At 38.0% G+C, this 21990-nt stretch overlaps 1 protein-coding gene across 11 annotated transcripts in view; it reads right to left on the bottom strand.

Moving 5' to 3' along the window:
- The window catches only part of SOCS6 (suppressor of cytokine signaling 6), a 75690-nt gene that overhangs the window by 47390 nt on the left and 6310 nt on the right, over positions 1-21990 (bottom strand). The window contains exon 1 of one of the 11 annotated variants that reach the window (XM_073213208.1): positions 17993-19236. The exons of the other annotated variants lie outside the window; for them this stretch is intronic. The gene's annotated coding sequence lies outside the window, so the exon portion shown is untranslated. Of the gene's footprint in view, positions 1-17992; positions 19237-21990 lie in introns of those variants that run through there. 11 annotated transcript variants of the gene reach the window in all.

Here is a 21990-nt window from a genome sequence, read left to right as displayed (position 1 = left end):
TTGGCAAAAATATGGCCATGTATAAACATGAAATAGGGCATATAATGACAATATACTTTAGCTGGCAAGTCACTCCTTTTGAGTAGAGAGAATAGGTTTGTATCCAAAAATAAGACATCTCAATATCGAATCTCTCTGGACAAGAATACCAATCCATGTACTGTAGTTGTGAAAGGTACATTTGTAAATGTAAACCATCATGTAATGGTATGTAGATATTTTGCTGATATATGATTAAGATGAATTACTCCCTGCCATTAAAAAGCAACTGGCATGAAATAGAAGTAAAATAATCTGTTCATTTGGGAATAACAACATGTATAAAATTATCTTGAAATTTTAAGAGGTCAACAAGAAAAAAAATTAATAGAATAGGAGACAATATCCTGCATCATAAAAGTAAGTGGTAAGTAAAAACAAAGTGGCTTTCTAGTAAAAATCAGTATAATGTGCTCGCATCACGTGAGCCCAGTCTATGGGCCCTGAGGACAAGCAAGCCCCAGACCCTGACTACTGTACCCCACACCCCAACCACTGGCTCCCACTTGGCCACTCCTGAAGCTGTCAACCACACTTAGCATCTACATACTAACTTCAGATCAATTTGCCTTTCTACAGAAATATTTTAGAGGCAAAAGTATATTTGTGAAAATCTGCATATTTCATGTTCACACTCAATAACACTGACATTTCCATATGTTTGAAAGTCAGTCACAAATTCTGCAACTAAATAATATTCGACTATGAAATAATTTTATAATACTACAAATGTGTGTATCGTGTAAATATTTGCAGAAATCTTTGTAAATAGAGAAACACTATCACACACAGGGGCAGACCCATGACGTTTTAACTGAAGGTGCTAAAACAGTTGGCTATATATCTCCAAAAATAAAATCTCATACCATCAATGAAAATAAATAAGTAGATTAAAGATCAACTATGAAAACCTAAGTTTAGTTAGAATACAATATAAAATATCTTTAAGAGTTTGAGATAGAAATAAGATGTCTTAAACAAGGCACTAAATGGATAAAAAATAAAACTTCTGTTCAAAAGTTACCATAAGGGGACTGAGATCTCATCTGCCAAATTCTTTTGTGAAGCTGAAACAGAACAACCCAGATACCAAAAGGTCTGCTAACTTCTCATCATCAGAGACAATTTTTAAGCATAATTTTTCATAGTAGTAAGAAACTGCATTTATTTGTCGTAAGAGGCTGAAAATGGTGGCCTGAAGACTAATTAAACCTCCCTGTGTTAAGTGATAATTTTCTGGCTCACCAGTTTTGTCCACAAAACCCTGAGCCAATATTTTAAGAAAACCTAACTGCCAATATCTTAAAAACAAAGGTATATATAAGCACAAGAAAAAACAAAACATGCTTAGCCCTAATAGCAGGGATATCACAAGTTAATAGTGTAAGTATTAGCAAGAAAGCATTGCTAACAATAAAAATTTTTTAATAAGCCGATTTTTAATAAACTAAATCAACAGATCAATATCCAGAATGGCTTATATATGTTCTGCCAGGCGTGTCACCCATGCACCTTTCACACTCAAGCACACAAATCAACCTAAAGCTTGACCTAGAGGCTCAGGCCCAGCTAGCTTTTTATGAATGCTGTAAAATAGTTCAGTTTCACCTTTAATTGCAAAGGCCTTTGTTTTCCTACCTCTGAGCGTGGCTTATGCTATTCCTTCCTCCAGATAACTATTCTCTTCTTTCCTAATCCACCTTTGAGGGAATTCCTTAAACATACATACGTCTCCCAGAAATTGGTTCCTCTCACCCAGCCAGAAGGGAGTCCTCTCTCCCTTCTCTGGACTCCAAATACTCAATCTATAGTTCTTTAATAGTACACTGCACAGTGACTTAGAATTGCCAGCTTCTACTTATATCTTACCTCCCCAGTAGTACTAGAAAATGAGACCACGTCTTATTCATTTTTATATTCCTAACTAGCAACTACCATTAGACATTTAATATATATTGCTTAAATTCTTTGTTATCGAATGACTATTCCTTGACTATTAAGTAAATGAATGGATGGGAAAAACCTACACGCTACAAAACTGGCTAGATCTCCTCTTATCAAAATGAAGCAATCTACCAAAAGTCATTATTACAAATGTTCAAGGACTGGCAATTCTATTACAAAGGAAAACCACCTGCCTATCAGGACGCTCTGCCATACAGACTCTATTCCTATCCTTTCACACGGTATGTGTTTAGGCAGGTAAAGGCTACCAAAGAAATTCTACCAAATACATAGTAGAAAAGGAAGTAAATATGTTAAATGACTGACCTCTCCTAATTACCTAGTGCCATGTAATTATTTAAGTACATCTAAAAATAAAAATGATCTCTGATCTCAAAAAGCTGAGGATGGGTGAAAACTGCAGCAGCCTGGCACTGTGTATACATGGCCCACACTGTCACCAGGGGCCAAAAAAACACAAGGTTACACTGAGTTCCTGAGGACTACAGGAGGTGCTACAGACTCCTTTTTGCTTGTAAGCTATTTCCCTAAAGCCCTCTACCATCCTCTTCCCCTTCCGCTTGGAAGATATGCTCCTAGATCCGGGAGGATTTAAGATGACACGTGGTGTGAAACTAACAGATGCAATCTGTGAGCTCCTAAACAGGTCAAAGAAGCCATGCAAGAAGGCTGGACATAGACAATCTGTCACAGTATTTGGAAGCAGTAAACTCTGAATATGACCACTGATTAAAAGTTGTAAGTCAGACTAGATTGTAAATAAAGATGGGGGAGGGTATGGTGGTTCACAATTTTGCCTCCCAGCTGAGGTAGGAAACTGCAGATGCAAACACTGAGAAGCCTAACTGGCTGCACATCAGGGTGTGAGTAACATCCACAAGAGGACTTAGTGGTTCTGTGGATCCCCTGAACGCACAGACCAAATATTTTGTCCAGATTCTTTTCTCTATCCATCACGATCATCAGATCTTCAGAGGAATCCTGACTCACAAAAAGGTCTGTCTTAAGAAAAAACTTTGTAGATGGGAAGAACACACCTCGGTAGTAACAGCCCCCTCGGCCCAGCCCTTGCTCGCTACTTTGGGAGAGCCTGACTGGGCAGCGCAGACACGAACAAGTAGCCAAGGAGGGCATGACAATTATTCACTGTGATAGCTACCACGAGGAAAAGGAGACAACCAGAGCACGCTGGGGTTCCTACTCCAGATTCCATGAACACTGAAGACCCCTCCAAGCCCTCTCTGACAAGCCAATATTCAGGCCAAAGCTGGAATAAGAAGGCAGTTATGCAAAGGAAGGCTGAGGTAGCGGGAGCAACTTTCTGGATTGAGGGAAGGACATGTGCAAAGGCACTGAGGTGGGAAACTGCAGATGCAAACGCTGAGAAGCCCAACGTGCCTAGAGTCCAGAGCATGAAGAGGAGCAGGGCACAGGACTGTTCTGGTCGGAATCTAAGTGCGGTGAGAAGAATTAAGAGGTTTCCAATAGCACATCATCTAGTTTATACATGCACTTCCAAGTTTTGAGCCCATACATCCTCCTCTCCAGCACACATACACAGACTGACCCAGGAATGTAACTTTGATGACAAAAAAAACAACAACAAAAAAAACCCCCAAAGGTCTCAAGTTGCCTTATTGAAAAAACAGATGAACAAGTTCCTAACAAAAAAATAAGATGTCAAAATAACCACTTGGAACCACTTTAGCTCTAGGGGAAGATTATCCAAGTTTCCCTAATGGAACACATGCCTTTTAAATTTTTGTAACTGGTTGGGTTGAGAGTTCAAATTCAACTAGAGAAACACTTGAATCAACTACACATGAAGATTATATTCCCATCTAATTTCCCTTTGCAAATTATTCTTCATAATGACCTGGTTTTGTGATGTAACTTTAGTGATACTAAGTAACACTCAACTTCAATTAGAAATTATTAACTGGTCAAAACATGACACCGGCCAGGAAAACAGTTGTAGTTGTAAACCCTTCTGGATCTACCAGTTATGGGTCTATTAGTCAGAAATGAGTATGTATGTATGCATGTTGGGGGGGGGGGTATGTACATGTGCAGACACAGACCATACAGCTAGGAATATGAATAGACTCATCTCAGGGTTGGATGGACAGCATTCAGAGCATATGCCACCTAACAAAAGCCCAAACTTTAGGGATCCATAACTAGGTAATTTCTGAAAAGCAGGTACAGAAAATGAAGAAAGATCCAGAACATGACATGGAGAGCAGGCCCGTGTAAGAAGTGGAATGGTGGAGGGTCGGGGCAGTGGGAAGAAGGCAGCTGTCTAAGTGCCTGCCCACATATACTGGTCTTTCCCGCCAAACTGCAGGATGAATAAAACCCTAAACTCGGCATTTCCATTTCACTGCAAAAAGCACAAGTGTTTGCAGTGGTCTGTAGGCCAACACGGTGTGACTCCCCATTCCCACCCACCCTCTCCACTTGCCTTCCTGAAACTCTGGGAATACTGCAAACATGCTGCCATTTCGGGCCTTAGTGCTGGCCGCAAATACTGCACAGCCAGTCCCCTCACTGTCTGCTCAGCCGCCACCTTCTGAACGAGACCTGCCTGACCATGCCCTTTAAACTGTGCCACAAACCCTCTGACCAGGTTATTTTTTTTCTAGCATACAACAGAACTTTCTCATTTGTCATGTTGTCTTTCTCCCCCTCTTTAAAGAAGGTAAGGTTTACAAAAGCAGGGATTTTGGCTCACTGATGTCTCCCAAGAGTCTAGGCCCATACCAAGGGTGTAGGAGGGGCTCAGTAATTACGAGTAATGCAATTTAGACATGCAAACTGTCTAAAATTTAGACAGGCTTAGTGGTCTACTTTTATTTCCCTTACTCCCCACCTTAAGACAGAATTTACCATTATTTAGGGTAAAGTTACAAAACTCCTTAACATAATACGGTGCTACACGGTCTAGCTGGTCTTTACTTTCTGCCCCATTCACTCTGAGAGCATTCACATTCACAATATTCTCTCTTTTAAGGTTTAACATATTTCCCCTTTGATTCGAATTTTTTTCTTTTCATATTCCTCTTGGTCTAATTCCGTCACACCTGAGCTCATCTGTCATTTCCTCCGGGAGCCCTACCCTGCTCTTCCTGCCTAGGGGAAACCCCCCAAGTACTGACCTCAGAACACCCCATCCCTCTCCTGCCTAGGATTTCCATCTCGGATGTACGCTTAGATCTGTCTATATAACCATTTGATTAATGACTATCACCCCAGCCAACTGTCATCTACATGAAAAAAGAGACTATATCAATTTTTTCCTCCACGTTGTATCTCCAGCTTAGCTCCTATCCGACCCAAAGAAGGCATTCAATAAATAACTGTTGAATGAACAGAATAAATTGAATTAACACTACTCCCTAATGATAGACAATTTTATGCACATAACTCTAACACCCCAATCAGTAACTGATTCTGAGGTTATATGTATTTGTATTAAAATTAACTTCACTGAACTGGGGGTTCAAAAAGTTCTGCTTCCCACTATCAAATCCATTTCATTGATAGCCACAGCAAAAGGACTCGGAAATTACCTATTGATCATTATTCCTTTTTCAACTACTGATCTACATGCAACTCAGTAGTAACATTAAATAAAATCCAATCCTAGACATTAGAAACTATAAAAAGTTCTATTAGGCCATATGTTCTTTTTATCTCTGCCCTTCAGTTTTCTAGGCAAAGATTACTCTGGAATTTTTAAGAGTATCTGTTTGTCTGTTTTCACTTCCAAAAATATATGCCATCTTTTTATAGGATTACCATCTGTCTTATGCCTAAGTAAATGCTCTGAATTAGTTTTACTGCTTTTCCAATAGTAAAATTTTAAGTTTATACATTTACTTGAGAATGTGCATAAAGTTTCAAGGGAAACGGTTTTCTACGTGAATATCCACATGGGCAGAAGGTGACATCTTCAAATAATTTCACAATCTCTTTTTTCAGGAGCAGTTGGGGATAGCTATGCGTGTCGTGTAACACCTAATGAAAAAGTGTAAGACAACGTTGAACAACTACTTAACCTTCAATAAACAAAATAGCATTATTATTGCCATTTAAAAGTGAGGAAACTGGGTCTCAAGAGATTAAAATTTGCCCAACAAAGTTAAATGAATTGCCACTACTTAAAAGCAGATCTGAAATCTGAACTGGCTGCAAATGCCAAATTCCTCCCCAGTAAGAAAGCTGCGCTGCTGGTCATTTTACAACTAAATCGGTGGTTCCCCAACTTTCTGGTCTTAGGAACTCTTAATACTCTTAAAAATTACTGGCCACCACAAAACGTTTTGTCTATGTGGGTTGTATCTACTGGAATTTACCCTGTTAAGAAATTTAAAACTGAGATTTAAAACTATCTAATTCACTTAAAAATCTTAATATATACTCAATAGATGTTAACATAAATATTTCCTCCAAACAATAAAAATTCATTGAGAGAAATGGCACTGTTTTACATTATTACAAATCTTTTTTCTGTCTGACTTAAGACAGCTGGACTCTCTTGTCTCCGTTTGCATTCAATCTGTTACAATCTGTTGTTTTAGTTCAAGTGGAAGAAGAAAAATCCAACCTCCTACAAGTATATCACTGGGAAAGGGAGGAATGTTTTATTTAATAATCTTTTCATATAACTGTGGATATTCTTCTTGTGATACTATACCAAAAATCAATAGGGGATATTATCTTAAAAGTTACCTGTGCTGAGAAATCCTAAACTACATCAAGATTTGTTTTTACTCTATTACATCCCAACCCACTGGTCTAGCTTGCAAGTGCAATGACTCTTTTATGTATGCATGATTTTTTAACATCATGTATTAGATATTACACAGTATCAAAAAATTGTTAATAATATTACCACTAATCTCATCAGAGAAGTCTAAATATTGAGAAGCACTTTAACAGTGGTAGATGCAAGTTTCCCACAATTTTAATGTTTGCTTGAAAACTTGAATTTATCAATGGCAACAACTGAAGTGACAGGCTTTGATAAATTTATGAGAAAATATCTATTAACATCTCAAACTGAAAATCCCATGATTTGTATGTCACTGTTATTTTAGGGAAAAGTGGTGTTTCACGAAGAAACTTGCGGCCTCACCTAGCAACTCAAACAAAGGCAAAGCCCTTCCCCCGGGGCAGCCTTTTCTTCCTCTGCATGTGGTAGAAAGTGCTTTCTGCACGATTCCATTTAATTAAGGAAAAACTCTTGTAATGTTTACTACTATTTTTTATTTTCTAATTCATTGTGCTTTTATCTTTATTTTTTCTGCTCTTCCGTTTTTTGTTGTGATTGCTAAGCTTTTCAAATTGAGTTGGTTTTTTTAAAATTCCTTATTTAGCTTTTGTAAATGTTTAAAACTGAAGTTCTCCATGAGCCTAGTGTTAAGGTCTTACGGAGTTGCACGGATTTTGATAGGCAGCATTTTCATTATGTTAGTTTACAAATACTATATACCATTTGTGTTCTTCTTGAGATTTCCTCTGATTCAAGAGTTATTTAAGGATGTTGTTTTAATTTAAAAAAAATTTTTTTTGTTTTTTTCCTATTCAGTTTTATTACCTTGTGGTCATTTAGTGCGATCTTTCTGATTCTTTTAATTTACTGAGATTTTCGCTGAGGCTTAATATATTGTCACATTTAGTAACTATTTCTTAAGTTTTTGAAAAGGAGCTTTGTTTTCACTTTTTGGAGAATTCAAGGGTTTGAAAAGATGTGTATTCAGGGTCAAGATTTAATAAAACTAACAATTTTTACAGCTTCATCAATGACATTCTTTTGTTTTGTTGCCATTACCTAATAACCAGTCTTTACTCAGCTTCACGCCGTTGACTGCAAAATGTTTTTCCCCCAACATTGTATTTATGAAAATCTTCAAACATATAGAAAGTTGAATTTTACAGTGACCACCAGGATTCCATCACTATTTCACTACATGTTTTCCGCATCTATGACATTCTTACATGTAACTGGAATTTTACTTTTCCTCTGAGTTATTGGAGGAAAGGACACACGACGGCCACGGCAGTTTCCACTGTTACAGCTGGCGCTACAATTGTTACACCATCAGGTTCACCCACCTTTGCTTTTGCACACTCAGTGAAAACGGCAATACAGTAAAAAAGGCAAATATTTTAGCATGACTATGAAAGGAGACCCACAGGCCATACTTTGAGAACTGCTAACTTAAACTATCGGTGGAGACAGTTTAAAAGCATAAAAGGGAAAGGCTATTAGTGTAAGCAAAACACCCAGATAAAGTTTAGCCAGATAAAGAGCTTCACTGCTGTGACTGGCTCTCTAACTAAAGGGCTGCACCATCAGTTTCTGAGCCAGTTTCTGAGCCTGCCACGGCTCATGCTGCCCATTCGCGTCTCCATTGTTCTCTACTGTGTCAGGACATTATACTTGCCATTACCTTTATGAAAAGGGGGGAAAAAGAAAGGATACTAGGAGAAATAAGAAGGAAAGGAAGAGACCATATAGTAAAAAAGAAAATAAGGGCAATGGCCCACTTAACGTGCAATATGATGGAATTTAGGTCCCAAACTTTGTTATGCCAATAAATATGAATGGAATAAACTCAACTATTAGACGAAAAAGGTTTTCAGATCTGGTTTAAAAAATGCCAATTATATGTTACATGAACACAACACACTGAAACCAATTATCTCAGAAAGTTTCAAAATACCATCAAATACCTATCGGTCGCTTTTTTCCAACTATCCTCCTCTTCAGCATGTCTACAATCTTCTTTTCCTATCAGGTGAATTATATTTAGTCATACTCTATTTGGAACCAGGACGCTAAGCACTCTCAGTCACTGGTTTTTTCCCCAGTACTTGAAATAGCTCCTGGGCATGGCTGACGCCCATCCAAACTTCTCTGAGTTTCAATTCATTCTATGTTTTCAACAGGTAAACCAATAAGCATGTTTAAAAAAAAATGTTTCTACAAAACGTTAATTAATTTGTAAACACTAAATAATTGCAGACGGCTAAAAAAAAAAAAAACGTTCTGTGGAATTGGATGCATGCAAAAACCACTCTAAAAGATTAAGGAAACATTACTTAAAAAGCAACAGACCTTTGTACAAAGATTGCTTTGCAAGTGTGATTCGCTTCTAATTCTACTTAAAAGTGCCAACTGGAAATCACAGATGATTGTTACGCATGGAGAGAGATTACATAATTCAGAATAATTCATACTGATTGAGTTCAATCTATACTTAGACATTGGTCCTACATTTGAAAATTAACAGAAGAGTGTATATTTGCTTGTTTAAATTAAAAATAAAATGCTGAAAGTATATGAGTCTGTACTTCAGTGCAGTTTTTCAACTGACAGATACTAATCCTGTTTCAGAAAAACATTCCTTAACAGAAAAGAATGAAAAAAGACATATGCTAACAAGAGAGTTACACTAATGGTAGTAGCATAAGACAGGGTTACATTCAAGGAAAACTGGTCAGACAAAATGAAAAGGACACATTACACAAGGTATTATGCACAAAGAAAACTGCCAAAAATCTTTACACACAAAATGGAGCAGCATCAAAATGTCTCTTTCAGCCCAAGAAAGTGAAATAAACAAAAATGAAGAATACAGCAGATTTAAATTACATAATTACTTTATCTATTAAATATATGGGATTCTGGACTCCAAAAAAGTAAGAATAAAGATCCTCCTTTTCAAAAACTTATGAAATATTTACTAAATGTGACAACATATTAGGCCACAATGAAAATCTCAGTAACTTCAAAGAATCAGAAAGATCTCATTAAATGACCACAAGGTTAATAAAATTGAATATCAAAAACAGAAAAATTTTAAATAGAACACCAAACATCCTTAAATAATTACTGAGTCAAAAAGGAAATCTCAAGTACAAAAATGGTATAGTATTTATAAAAGTAACATAATGAAAATATTACACATCAAACTCTGCGATTCTGTAAGACCCTAAAACTAGGCTCACAGAAAACTTCAGTTTTAAACATTGAGAAAACTAAATATGGAATTAAAAGAAACTTGTGTATTCAACGTAGAAGTCAGGAATTACAACAGAAAAAGGGAAAGCAGAAAAAATAAAGATAAAAACACAATGAATTAGAAAATAAAAAGTAGTAGTAAACACTGAGTTTTTCCTTAAGCCAAAACTTAATTGGTAAATAGCTGGCTGCTAATCAAGAAAAAATGGAAATTTATTTACACCAAATTAGAAATAGAACTACAGATCCACAAGAAATAAAAATATGTAAAAGTACTTTGAAAACTGTAAAAATTTGAAATTCAGATGAAATGGGTAACTTTATAGTAAAACATGTAATTACCAAAATTTACATTAGAAAAGGTAGGAATCCAAAAGAAGTTAATAGTGTCAAAGACCTTGAGAAACTAATTTAAAGAACTACCAGGGCTCTAGCTTCCCTAGAGGAAAAAAAGTGACAAGTCAATACAGACAAATAAATAGAATAAACTACTTCACAGAACAGAGAAAAAAGCAAACTCCCAAACTTATTTTTGAAGCCAAAAGAAGACTGAAAAGGCATATATATATATATGTGCCACAACTGGACAAAGACAATTTTTAAAAAGAAGCTGATCTAACTTACAAATACTGAAATACAAATCTTATCAGCAAACATTGGGAATGGTGAGGAGAAACAATTCAACTAGGTAAGGTACATCCCAGGATTGCAAGCAAAGCTGAGTATTTGTAAATTCATTAATATAACTTATCACAGATCAAAGGAGCAAAACATGATCATAGATATAAACCACAGAAAAGATCTGGAAAAAAACAAAACATCAATTCCTGACCAGCGCCCCCACCAGCACCCCAAGAAAGCTTTGTAAAACAGATGGCTATTTAACATATTTACAAGCACATAAAAAGCATATAAATAACAAAGAAATGCTGAAAGCTAGCAACAATGCCAAGTATTGATACTGTTAATTAACATTATTTTCAACATATTAGCCAAATAATTAGACTAGGGTTAAGAAGTAAGTATAAATACAGGAAAGGAAGAAACGAAATGTTATTTGCAGATTATAGGATTGAATGGATACCTGGAACTACAACAGATACAAATGAACTATTAGGAAAAAGAAAAAAAACTCAAAGTAGTGAGTGCTTACAAAATTTGTATGCAATCACTAGTAATTCTATATTTTTAAAAAGCTTGCAAGTATGTTTACTACATAGCGTACATATATGTATTACATAACAAAAGACTAGCTTCTACTTTTAAATTTCAAAAAGATCAAATTTAAAAAAGAAACTAATTTTTTCAAATGTCCAGAACTACGTGAAAAACTTTAAAAGGCCTCAGAGGGTCGTAACAGATCTTGTTCTTAATATAAAACAATTCAATCCTGCCAAAATATTAACTCGAGATCCCAGGAAACCATCAATGATGCTTTTGCAAGAAATGTGATAAACATTCTTAAAGTTAACTTTGATGTATAAACTATGAAAAGAGTAAGAAAAATACTAAAGGACAAATAAGCGAGAATGAGCTGCACAAGATATTAAAACATACTGTGACACCTTAAATCTGGAGGAGAAAAAAAAAGACCAGAAAGTCAAGAAAAAGACCAAGATACATACGAAGAGTATGTAACTAAGACATGTTAAACTACTGGGAGAAAAGATGGATTATTCAAGAAATGATGGTAGTAGATTCGATAACCATTTGGGAGTGGTGGGGAAAGCAGGGCTTTTACTTTATTTCCTATATAAAAATAAATTTCAAAGGATCAAATATGCAAACATAAAAAAATATAAAAGATGGAGAAAAATCTTTTTTAAAAAATGAACTACAGAAAGCCTTTCTATTGGATAATATAAACTCTTGAATCCATAAAGGAAAAAGATCATCAAGTTCAGAACAATGTGAAATTTATAAATTTCTGGGTAGCCAAAAGTGTGGCATAAATAAAGCCAAAAGGTACTGGAAGAAAACCATAAACACATACGACAGAGTTAAGTTCTATACCGCAGGCCAAGCTCTTAGAAATCAGTAAGAGAAAGGCACACAACCCTATAAGCAAATGGGCAAAATACACAAATGGGCAGTTCACATAAAAAGGCTGATGGAAGGAAGGAAAGAAGAAAGAATGGCAAGAAATAGAGAGCAAAATCAGGCAAGTAATAGACGACATGAATTCAAAAGGGCAATCAGATCCTAGAAGATTCTCAGTTCATTCATCACAAAGTACCTCAACAAGTTTGGGGGTGACAGAACCATTCCATATTGACTGTTTGACTGTAGTGGTGGTTACGTGGTTAAATACATTTGTAAAAACAATACAGACTGTACACTCTAAGGGTGGGTTTCACTGTGTATAACCCGTATCTCAACTTCAAAAATTCACTGAAAGGAAATTCAAAACAGAAAAGATAGTACCTTTCACCCATGAGCTTAAAAAAGTTATATCAGTAACAGTAATGGCAAGGGTATGGAAAACTGAGCACGCCTGACTGTGAAGTGGAAACTGGTACAATTTATGGTGGATTATTTGGAAATATTTATCAAAATTTTAGATTCAACATATGCTTTAACCAAGTAATTATGCTATTACGAATTTGCCTTTTGGACACTCATGCCAAAAGCGTGGACATATGGAATACAATTTCCTTACAGCATTAATTTAATCAAACAAACAAAAAAGCTAGTATTACTTGATCATTTACCTAGTCGTACCCTACTTACCAGTAAATACAGGCAGGCTTAATTATGCCACGCCTTGGTTAAGTCTTCTGAACATACTGAGTCTCATTTCATCCTCCTAACTCTGACTTGCAGCTGTGCATGAAGCAGGGATAACACAGAGGGAGGCACTGCTTTGGAACCAGAGTGCATGAATGCACATCTAGGCCAGCTCTGCTGTTAACAGCTGTGCCATCTTGGAAGTAACAGTATCTACTCTTACCTGAGTTGGGAGAGTTAAATGTGTGACCGTCTGTGGTGTCCTTACAACAACGCCCAGCGCATATACAGGCTCCATAAGTGTTTGCAGCTGAACATCGGAACAGTACTATCCCCACCGTGGAGATGGGGAGGTGAGGCAGGGATCAAGGCACATGCCTAAAGTCACACAACCGATTATACAGAATGAGCCCATGCAATCACTACACAAGACACGATTCATTTTGGCAAAAAGGTGGACTTAGCCTAAATATCAGAAAACACCACATCAAATATCAGTGGACTAGTTTAATAATCCACCCGTACAATGGAGTATTATGCAAATACAAAGGTCTAAGAAACACTGTTGGAAAAGGGCAAGCTACAAAAATGCAAATACGATCCCCTTTGTGTATACATTTATATGCCCAGATATGTATAGTCTGTATCTCAAAGAATATGCAAATATGGTAACTACACCTCTTGTGAACAGGAGAAGTCATCAGAAAACTCAATAGTTTGTATTTTCTATACTGGTATACCCTGCTTTTTAAAGTTTTACGGAAGACCCACACCAGTACCAGTTTTTGCTAACCTGAAGAAATCCCAAGACGATTTTCACTTTTATGAAAAAACAGTGGAAAATGAACACAGCACTGAGCATTTGTGTGAGCTGTCCCGGAGGCTGCACACCCCAACAGTGAGCGGAGCCTCCCGGCTCCTTCCCCGGCAGCTACACTCAGCATCTCAGAATCAACTCGCCACAGCTTTGAACTGTGTCTGTGAGCATCTGTGCTTTATCTCAATTTATTTTCTGCCTCCATTTGCAAGTTGTATTCTAAGGTATCAGAAAAGCCTGAGAGAGGTTACTTTTTGGGTCTGGGAATGCTCAGAAATTCTCCCATATATATATTAATGGTAAGTGCTTCTTTGCTTACACCATTTCAACTTACAAAATGTTTCATGGCAACATTCTACTTTCTGATGCCAGGAGAAATCCATGTTAGGACCTTTCTGTAACCCGTGAGCAGGTTTTTACTTTACTACAGAACAACTGGTTACCCACCACCCCACACTTAGGAAAGAAAAGAGGCAGTCTAGGTAAAAGAATGTGTGTCTGTGTGTTTCTGCCCGCTGGAATCACGGAGAGTAAGTCTCATGCCCTCGGGGTCAGGGTCTCAACAGTTTCTCTGCCTCGCCTTTCCCGCGCTGTCCCCGACACCCCCTAGCTTCTCACCCCTGATGCCTGTCTTCTTCCCCTCCAGCCTCGTCTGCAGTCTCCTGCTCCCCACTTCACAGGTCAGACTCTTCCAGTGGCTCTGCTCCCTCCCTCTGGACACAGGGAATGAATGCCTGATCCAGCCAGATTCCGGACAGACACCCGTGGCACCCAAGTTCACCCAGCACAGCAAGTGGTTTTCATTCAGGACGGTCTCTGTCAGTTTCCCCGACTCATGCCCCCCTCTGCTCCCTCCCCTGCCTTACCCTTTTTAACACTGGCGGAACACTGCACTTTGCTGGACAGTAGAAGGAGGTAGCTGCAAAGCCATGGTAAAAACACAGCAATGAAAGATAAAATCCTTGCCCTCCAAGGACATTATGGTTCAATACAGAATATAAGTAAGGAAACATTTGAAAAAGACTTTGAGAAGAGCTGTAACAGAAACATGGGTAGGACGCTAGCCCTTCAGAGAGACACCCAGCAGAGCAGGGTCACTGTCACCGCTGCTGAGATGCTATTTCTATCAGTACCACCACAACCACCACCCACTTGGAGGCTGCATGTACTAAAAAATGTACATTGATCTTCTTGAATCCTCAGCAGAATTCTATTTCAAAGGTACTATCTTTAGTTCAACTTTACAGTAGAGCAAACTAAACCTTAGAAAGTTTAACTATTTGCCCAAAGACACAAAGGAAGCTGCCGAGTAACCAACCCACGTGTTGACCCCTTGGTGCCTGATCTGGAAGCTGCCATTTCGGGATTGTTAATGTGACAGGGGCGGGGCGGGGCGGGGCAGGCCAAGCCTGGAGATTCAGAAAGCACAGACTCTGCAGCCACACTGCCTGAGTTCAAGCCATGGCCACAACTTCCTAATGACCACGCCTCAGTCTCATCTGAAAAAGGGAATAAAAAAGGCATATATCAAGGGGCATTCAATTCTGGCACAAGGAAACCAGGACACTGATAAATCCTCTCTGCAAAGAGCAGCTATACAGTGGGACCCACCTGTCAAAACCACTTTAACCATTTCAGCACTTTGGGGACAAACTAACAGCACACAACTGAGAAACTTCACGAAAACCTCACGAAAAGCTGAACTTTGGGCCTCTACTATAATTACAAATTTTCATGTGTCAAAACATATCATTTAAGAGAAAGCAAGCTATAGACTAGGAGAAATCATTTGCATATCATATCTGATAAAGGATCTGTACCCACAACAAACACATATAGAACTCTTACAGCTGAATAATAAAACAAATAACTCTATTTTGAAAAATAGGTAAAAGACATGAATAGAACCTTCTACCAGAGAAGACACACCGATGGCTAATAAGCACATGAAAAGGTGCTGGTCATTAGGCCTGTGACATGACAGGCCTGGTGTTATCCCAAGAATGCAGAAAAACTGGAACCCTTATACATCCCCAGTGGGAACGTAAAATGGGTTGCCTGTTAAGCAACGTTTCCTTTTTCCTTTTCATGACAAAAATGATTAGAATTCATGGCTAAATATGTAACAAAAAGATTTTTGATAGACACACTTCAGACTCCGAGGACCCCTCCATTCTCACAGACCGCCTGCTTTCCTTCTACAGCTGCCGAGTCCTTGCGTCCTGGCTCCTTACCCTCTTTGTGGGCACCTTGAGGAAAAGGTTTCTCATTTGATTTTAGTTGACTTTGTCAGTCTTCTGTTTGCCCCTTCTATTGTTTTAAGAAATCCTTCCGACACTGAAATCATATATTCTTCCAGTATTTCCTATAAACATACTAAAATTTTGCCTTTCGTATGTATGTCCTTCATTAATATAATATTGACTTATATGTGAGGTCAGGATTAATTTGCATTTTTCCATATGGATAGCGACTTAGTTCAACACATTCACAGAACAGTATTGACCCTCATAAGCATCATGAGGTCACTGTGTTGTACCCCTGAAACCAATACAATATTGTATATCAACTGTATTTTAATAAAAAAAGGTAAAAAAAAAAAAGAAAGAAAACGGTACGAAGGAGACACTATTTTGGATCAAAAGCTATGAAAGAGGTAAAAAATAAATGCATATGCATTAAAAGATTATTTTAGAATTCTTAATATGAACTTTGCATTAAACAAAGAATCAAAGAAACGTAAATTAAAACAATGATTTTTCGTAAGTCAGATCAGCAAAGTATTTTGTAAAAGATGATATTCGTTACTTGAAAATGTCTTAATACAGTTGTAAAAAATATGGTTATACACAACTCTTAAAAATATTCAGTGTTTGCCCCAATATTTTTATAAACCTCAAATAACATGAAACCAAAGCATAACAACGTCCCCTGCATTATCATATATTGTAAACGTTCTAAAAAATAAATTTACATGTTAAAAATCAGAAACATTCAAATTTCCAAGAGAATTGTACGAGAACTGTAAACAAAATTCTACACAATGGGACTTTAGGGAACCACTAAAACTGATACTTATATAGAGTTATAAATAACATGGGGGAAAAGTTCATACTGTTCATTTGTTAAGTGTAAAAACACAGGAAACAAAATCATATGTAAAGTGTGGTCTCAATTATGTAGAAAGAATAGGGAGGAAAACCAGACCAGAAGAAATACACCAGGACTGTCAACTGGACTGCAGAATTCTTTGTAAATATTATTTTCAACACTTTATTTTCAAAATATTCTATGATGAACACGGAATGTTTTTATAAGAATAAGGTCTGTGAGTTGTTTGCTTTAAGTTACTTTTTTAAAGGGAACGGCTGAGTACATCAATCAGGGCAAAGCAAAACACAACGCCCTTTCTTGGCTTTGAGTTATACCAGGACCACAAACAAAAAAATAAATCATTAGGTAAGAGCATTGTATTATTTTTGTTTGATTAGAACCTAGGCAGCCTCCTTCTCCTCACCCAACCTAAAATAAATTTTTGCCAATCTAACCTGACCTTAAACTCTGATCAGTGTCTGCATAGTCAGGAACTGGCCTTCAGTGTTCACAGTCTACATGGCGAGAGCAACAACCCACGAGCTTCCCAGTGACACTTCCCCGCCTTCCTCAGCTAATGATTTCACAATTAATCATAACCATTCCCTGGCATAGCCACTCAATTCCCTTCCCTCACTCTCTGAAACTCTCTAGCATCCAAGCTCTTCCTCGGCCATCCTGCATCCTCGTGGGGGAACGTGGCTGGAGACCACCTGACCACTGACTGGCCTCGCAGATGGAGCCTTCCGGCTGCCTAGAGGTCAAACTGCGTTTCCCTGGTCCATTCACTCTCGCTTGCCCTGGGCAGACTTCACATCTTTCCTCACACTTACAATGCCTCCTCCCCCATCTCTAATCTCAGCACAGGGCTCAGCTTCCTACTTTCCTGAGGAAATTCATGTCATCAGAAGGAAACTTCAGACCCCAACACCACCTCTATTCACTGTCCAGATCTACTTCCATTTGCTACAGAGACCCGCGCCCTTTCTAAAGCGCCCCTCCACCGGGATACTTGATCTCCTTCACTTTCCCACGATTTCTACCTCTACTACATCACTCCTAAAAATGGCACTTTTCATATATATAAACAAACTTGTCTGGACTCTGCTTCCCCCACCACCTAGAGGTTTCGTCTTTTTAATCCCCTCAGCAGCAAACACGTTGGGAGAAGCATGCATACTCAAGACCTACGGTTCCTTTTCTCCTGTTTTCTCTTAAACCTACACCAGCGACCTTCTCTCCCACATTACACAGCAACTGCTCTTGTCAAGGTCACCAATGTCCACACTGCAAACCCAGCATCCATTCTCAGTACTTACCTTAGATGCTCGGACGGCAGCTTCTGACACAGCCGATCACTCCTTCCCAGACGGCTCTGCCTCCGCTCTCCCAAGGCCAGAGGCCCAGCACTCAGCCTCCGGTCACTCCCCACCTACACTCACACCCCTCAGGGACCTCACTCATTCTCATGCATTAAAGAACACCGATGTGTCACCCACCCCCAAATTTGTATCTTTATTTACTCTACCCATAGTCAATTCCCTTCTTGACATGGCTGCCTCGCTGTCTCACTGGTACCTGAGACTTCACATGTTCAGACTGAACTGGGTCTTTCTCACCCCACCTAGACCTGTTATACGTGCACTTTTCCCACTTGCATTTACAGCTACTCCATTTTTCCTGCTGCTCAGATCAAAGCCTCAGCAATCCTCCATGGCTCCTCTCTTGCTCTCATGCCCCACATCTAATACGTCAAGAAGTCCCAACCTCAAAATATATGCAGAACCCCATCACGTTTTACCATCACGCTGGCCCAGCCTCTCGCCCTGTCTTGCCTACATTACTGCAACAGCCCCCTACCTCATCCCCATGCTTCCTTCCTTTGGCCCCTACATTCTCTTCTCGACACAGTGCTGGGGCTCAGAGTGCTGACGCTCCGGGTGCTGCCTGAGCAATAAAGTCCTTCATCTGTATGGTCTCTGACCAAGGAGTCTTGTGTCTTCTGGAGGCAACCATGAAACTGTGGTAAAATCTCCAACCTGTCACAGCTCATGGCAACTACATACAAAGAACTAAAAAATAGTAAATGTAATACAGTCATTTTCACTTCTTGTAGGGCCTCTAGATCTCACTGAAATAAGCTTTAGTTTAAACAGCAATATGAATACTTGCCTGGTTACAAAGGGAGACAAAGAAAGTTAAAAGATAACTAAGTTAAGAAAAATAGACTTCAAGTTGCCATACAATCCAAAATTTAATAAATTGAGAATGAATTTATAAGTGATTTTCAAGTGATTTAGTCCCACTTTGTAGGCTAGTGACACACAAGTATCAGGTGGCACTACATTTGCTGTATGACACCGAGTTAAATCCTGAGTCATGGTTTTCCCATATAAAATGAAGAAGTTATTTCTAAAGTATGTCCATCTCTAAAAGTATCTAATTCAATGAACATAAAAACAGGCAGATTTAGAAATTTAATCTGCAGAGCACAACTTTTAATGTGAGCATGCTAAGCATCTTTTAAATTATATTCAATAGATTTCTAGTAAAATGAATATAAAACAAGTGTTCATAAATTCAATCACTTAAAATGTTAATGGAGCTGGCTTACAAGAATTGATTAAATAAACTTATTCCTCAATTTTTTAATTCAGGTTTTAACATGTTGGATTTAAAAAGTCAAGCATACTTAAATACCAATACATCACTGTCATAGGTATATAGTGAATTTTTAATGTGTATGTTTTTATACCTGTCTAGGCACTTACCAGTGTTACAGATAACATAGCAAATCCCCTAACCAATCTCTTCTCTTCCACTTTCATTTGATGAAGTATGACCTCACTGGTGAAACTAGCAAATAGGTAAGATCCTTTGAGAATTTTTGACAAACTGACAATTAAGTAGGGTCCAAAGATCTGTTTGTTCTTTTTGTTTTTATTTGGGGGCAGGGGTGCTATATGTACAATGTATACAATGTATAATAGTACAATGATGAAGTTCCTTCATTACTTTTCATTCTTCAAGACTGAGAGTAATCTGTTTATACATAAAATCTCTTAAAAATATTGAACTGAAGGAAACATTTCTAGTTTCTAAAAGCAAACATGCACATAAAAATAACTGAAAGGTGAAACAACTGTTTTGCTCTCAGCCTTTAGATCTTAATACAAAGGCTGCAACTTGAAAACCATTCAGTTTGCACCTCAGTATATCAGGTTTCAGTTAAAACAATCTTTTCCTCATTTTCCAGAATATGCCCAAATTAAGAACTGGTTTCAGAACAGCAGATTTCACATATAAAAGTAATACACATAAATATTTATTAAATATATATTAAGAGGAAACATAAAACTCATTCATAGATCATTAGAGATAAAGGGAATCCTAGAGAGCAATAATTATTAAAATTAACAATATAGTCCTTTCAAGCAAATAATATTCTTGCAAAATGGAAAAGTTTATAGTAGTTATCTCTGAGTAATATGCTCAAGACCCCCAGCGGATGCCTGGAACTTCAGACAGTACTGAACCCTACAGATGCTATATTTTTTCCCCTATACATATGTACCAATGATAAAACTTATTTTATAAATTAGGCACAGTAAAAACTTAATAATAAAATAGATTAATATACTGTCATAAAATTTACACCTCTCCCTCTGTCAAAGTAACTTATTGTGCTATGCTCACCCTGCTTGTGATGATGAGACGATATAATTTCTACGTAATGACATGAGGTGAGGTGAAAGACACAGGCACTATGCTATGCGATTGAGTTAGGCCACTATTATGTTGGGGGAGGATCACCTGCTTCCAGATGGTGGCTGACTGCAGATAACTGAAACCACAGAAAGCGAAACCGTGAATCAGGGGGCACAGTACACACGTACCATAAAATGAGAACCATCAAAAGTAATCACTTACTCTATCACCAAGTGTGGGATCTCTTAATGCCTTTAAAATGAGCCAATGTAAAATAATTCATGTTATCCACAATAGATCGGCAGGCATTTCATAATTAAGTTACACAGAACTCAGTGACACAGATGTGGCTTCATGACAGCACTAAATAAAAACAAGTGAAAGCCTTAATTGAAAGAAAAATTAGATTTGCTTTCCCTGAAGTAAAAAGCTTTAATATTCACGGATGCTAGCAAAACAAACAAAAACTGTTAAAAAGAACAAAAAACTCTGGATGAGCTTCAGATGAAACATATACTTCTTTATCTTCCCTATCCCCCCCCAAAAAAAAACGCAAGGCCAGTGAAAACTGGAAAGCAGAAGACAGCAGCATTCACTGGCTTAGACAAACCAGAGAAAAGTCTGGAACCTAAGCCTGTCGGAAGGGGAGGCAGGAAACCAGGCAAAGAAAATGGACCACAAATCTGCGACGAGTCGGATGAGATCTGTTCAGAAGGGAGGGGGGAGAACAGTTAGAAAACAAATCTATAGCCAAAATTTTAAATCAACAGGAGAAAAACTTGGGAAATCTCCTCACAAAAAAAGAAGCAAAAACAACAATAACAAGAAAACCTGACTTTAAAATACTGAGAGAAAAGTGAAGAATTTTAGTGTATTGGTCCATCTGAGAAAGTAAGGCCAATGAAAGAAAGAGCTTCAGTCAGGAAAGAAAATGCAAGGGAAGAAATTGTCAAAGAAATTTAAAAAGTTTTCCCAGAACCAAAGAACACAATGTCACAGATTTAAAAGGATCCATAAAATGCTCAGTACATCCAAAGAAAAAAACAATGATCAGGCATGCCACAGTGAAATTCTAGAATTCAGGAGATACTACAAAGGTACTAAAAAGCTTCCAGAAAGAGAAAAAAATTACATATAAATGATTAGAAACAGATGGCAATTGACTTAGTAGTAACACTGGAAGCTGGAAGTTGGGGGAGCAATGCCTTCAAAATTCCAAGAGAAAAGTTGCTTTCAATATGGCACCTATTTACCAGCCATACCTCTCCTCGGGCTCGCCAACACTTACCAGCATCTTCCTTGCGGGGTCATATGACTCATCTGGCAAACAGACTGTGAGCAAAAGTGACTCGTGTCGCTGTTGGGCCAAATATTTAAGTGCCAGTGTGCGACCGTGAGCTTTCTGCATATGCCGTGACAACCGGAGCCTTGGGATGACAGGATGGGGAATTGCAGGTGAGGGCAGACCAGATCCAAAGGAAGGTGCCAGGGGAGCCCCAGGCCCAGAGCAGACTTAGTGAAAGCTAGAAATAAACCTTTATTTACACAGAGATACCAGAGTTAATCTGTCGCTGCAGCATAATCTGTTCTATACTGACTAAAATGTTAG

This window comes from Manis javanica, chromosome 9, assembly GCF_040802235.1.
Source record: "Manis javanica isolate MJ-LG chromosome 9, MJ_LKY, whole genome shotgun sequence".
In the NCBI taxonomy this organism is placed as follows: domain Eukaryota; kingdom Metazoa; phylum Chordata; class Mammalia; order Pholidota; family Manidae; genus Manis; species Manis javanica.
This window is presented reverse-complemented; position numbering and strand designations above follow the sequence as displayed.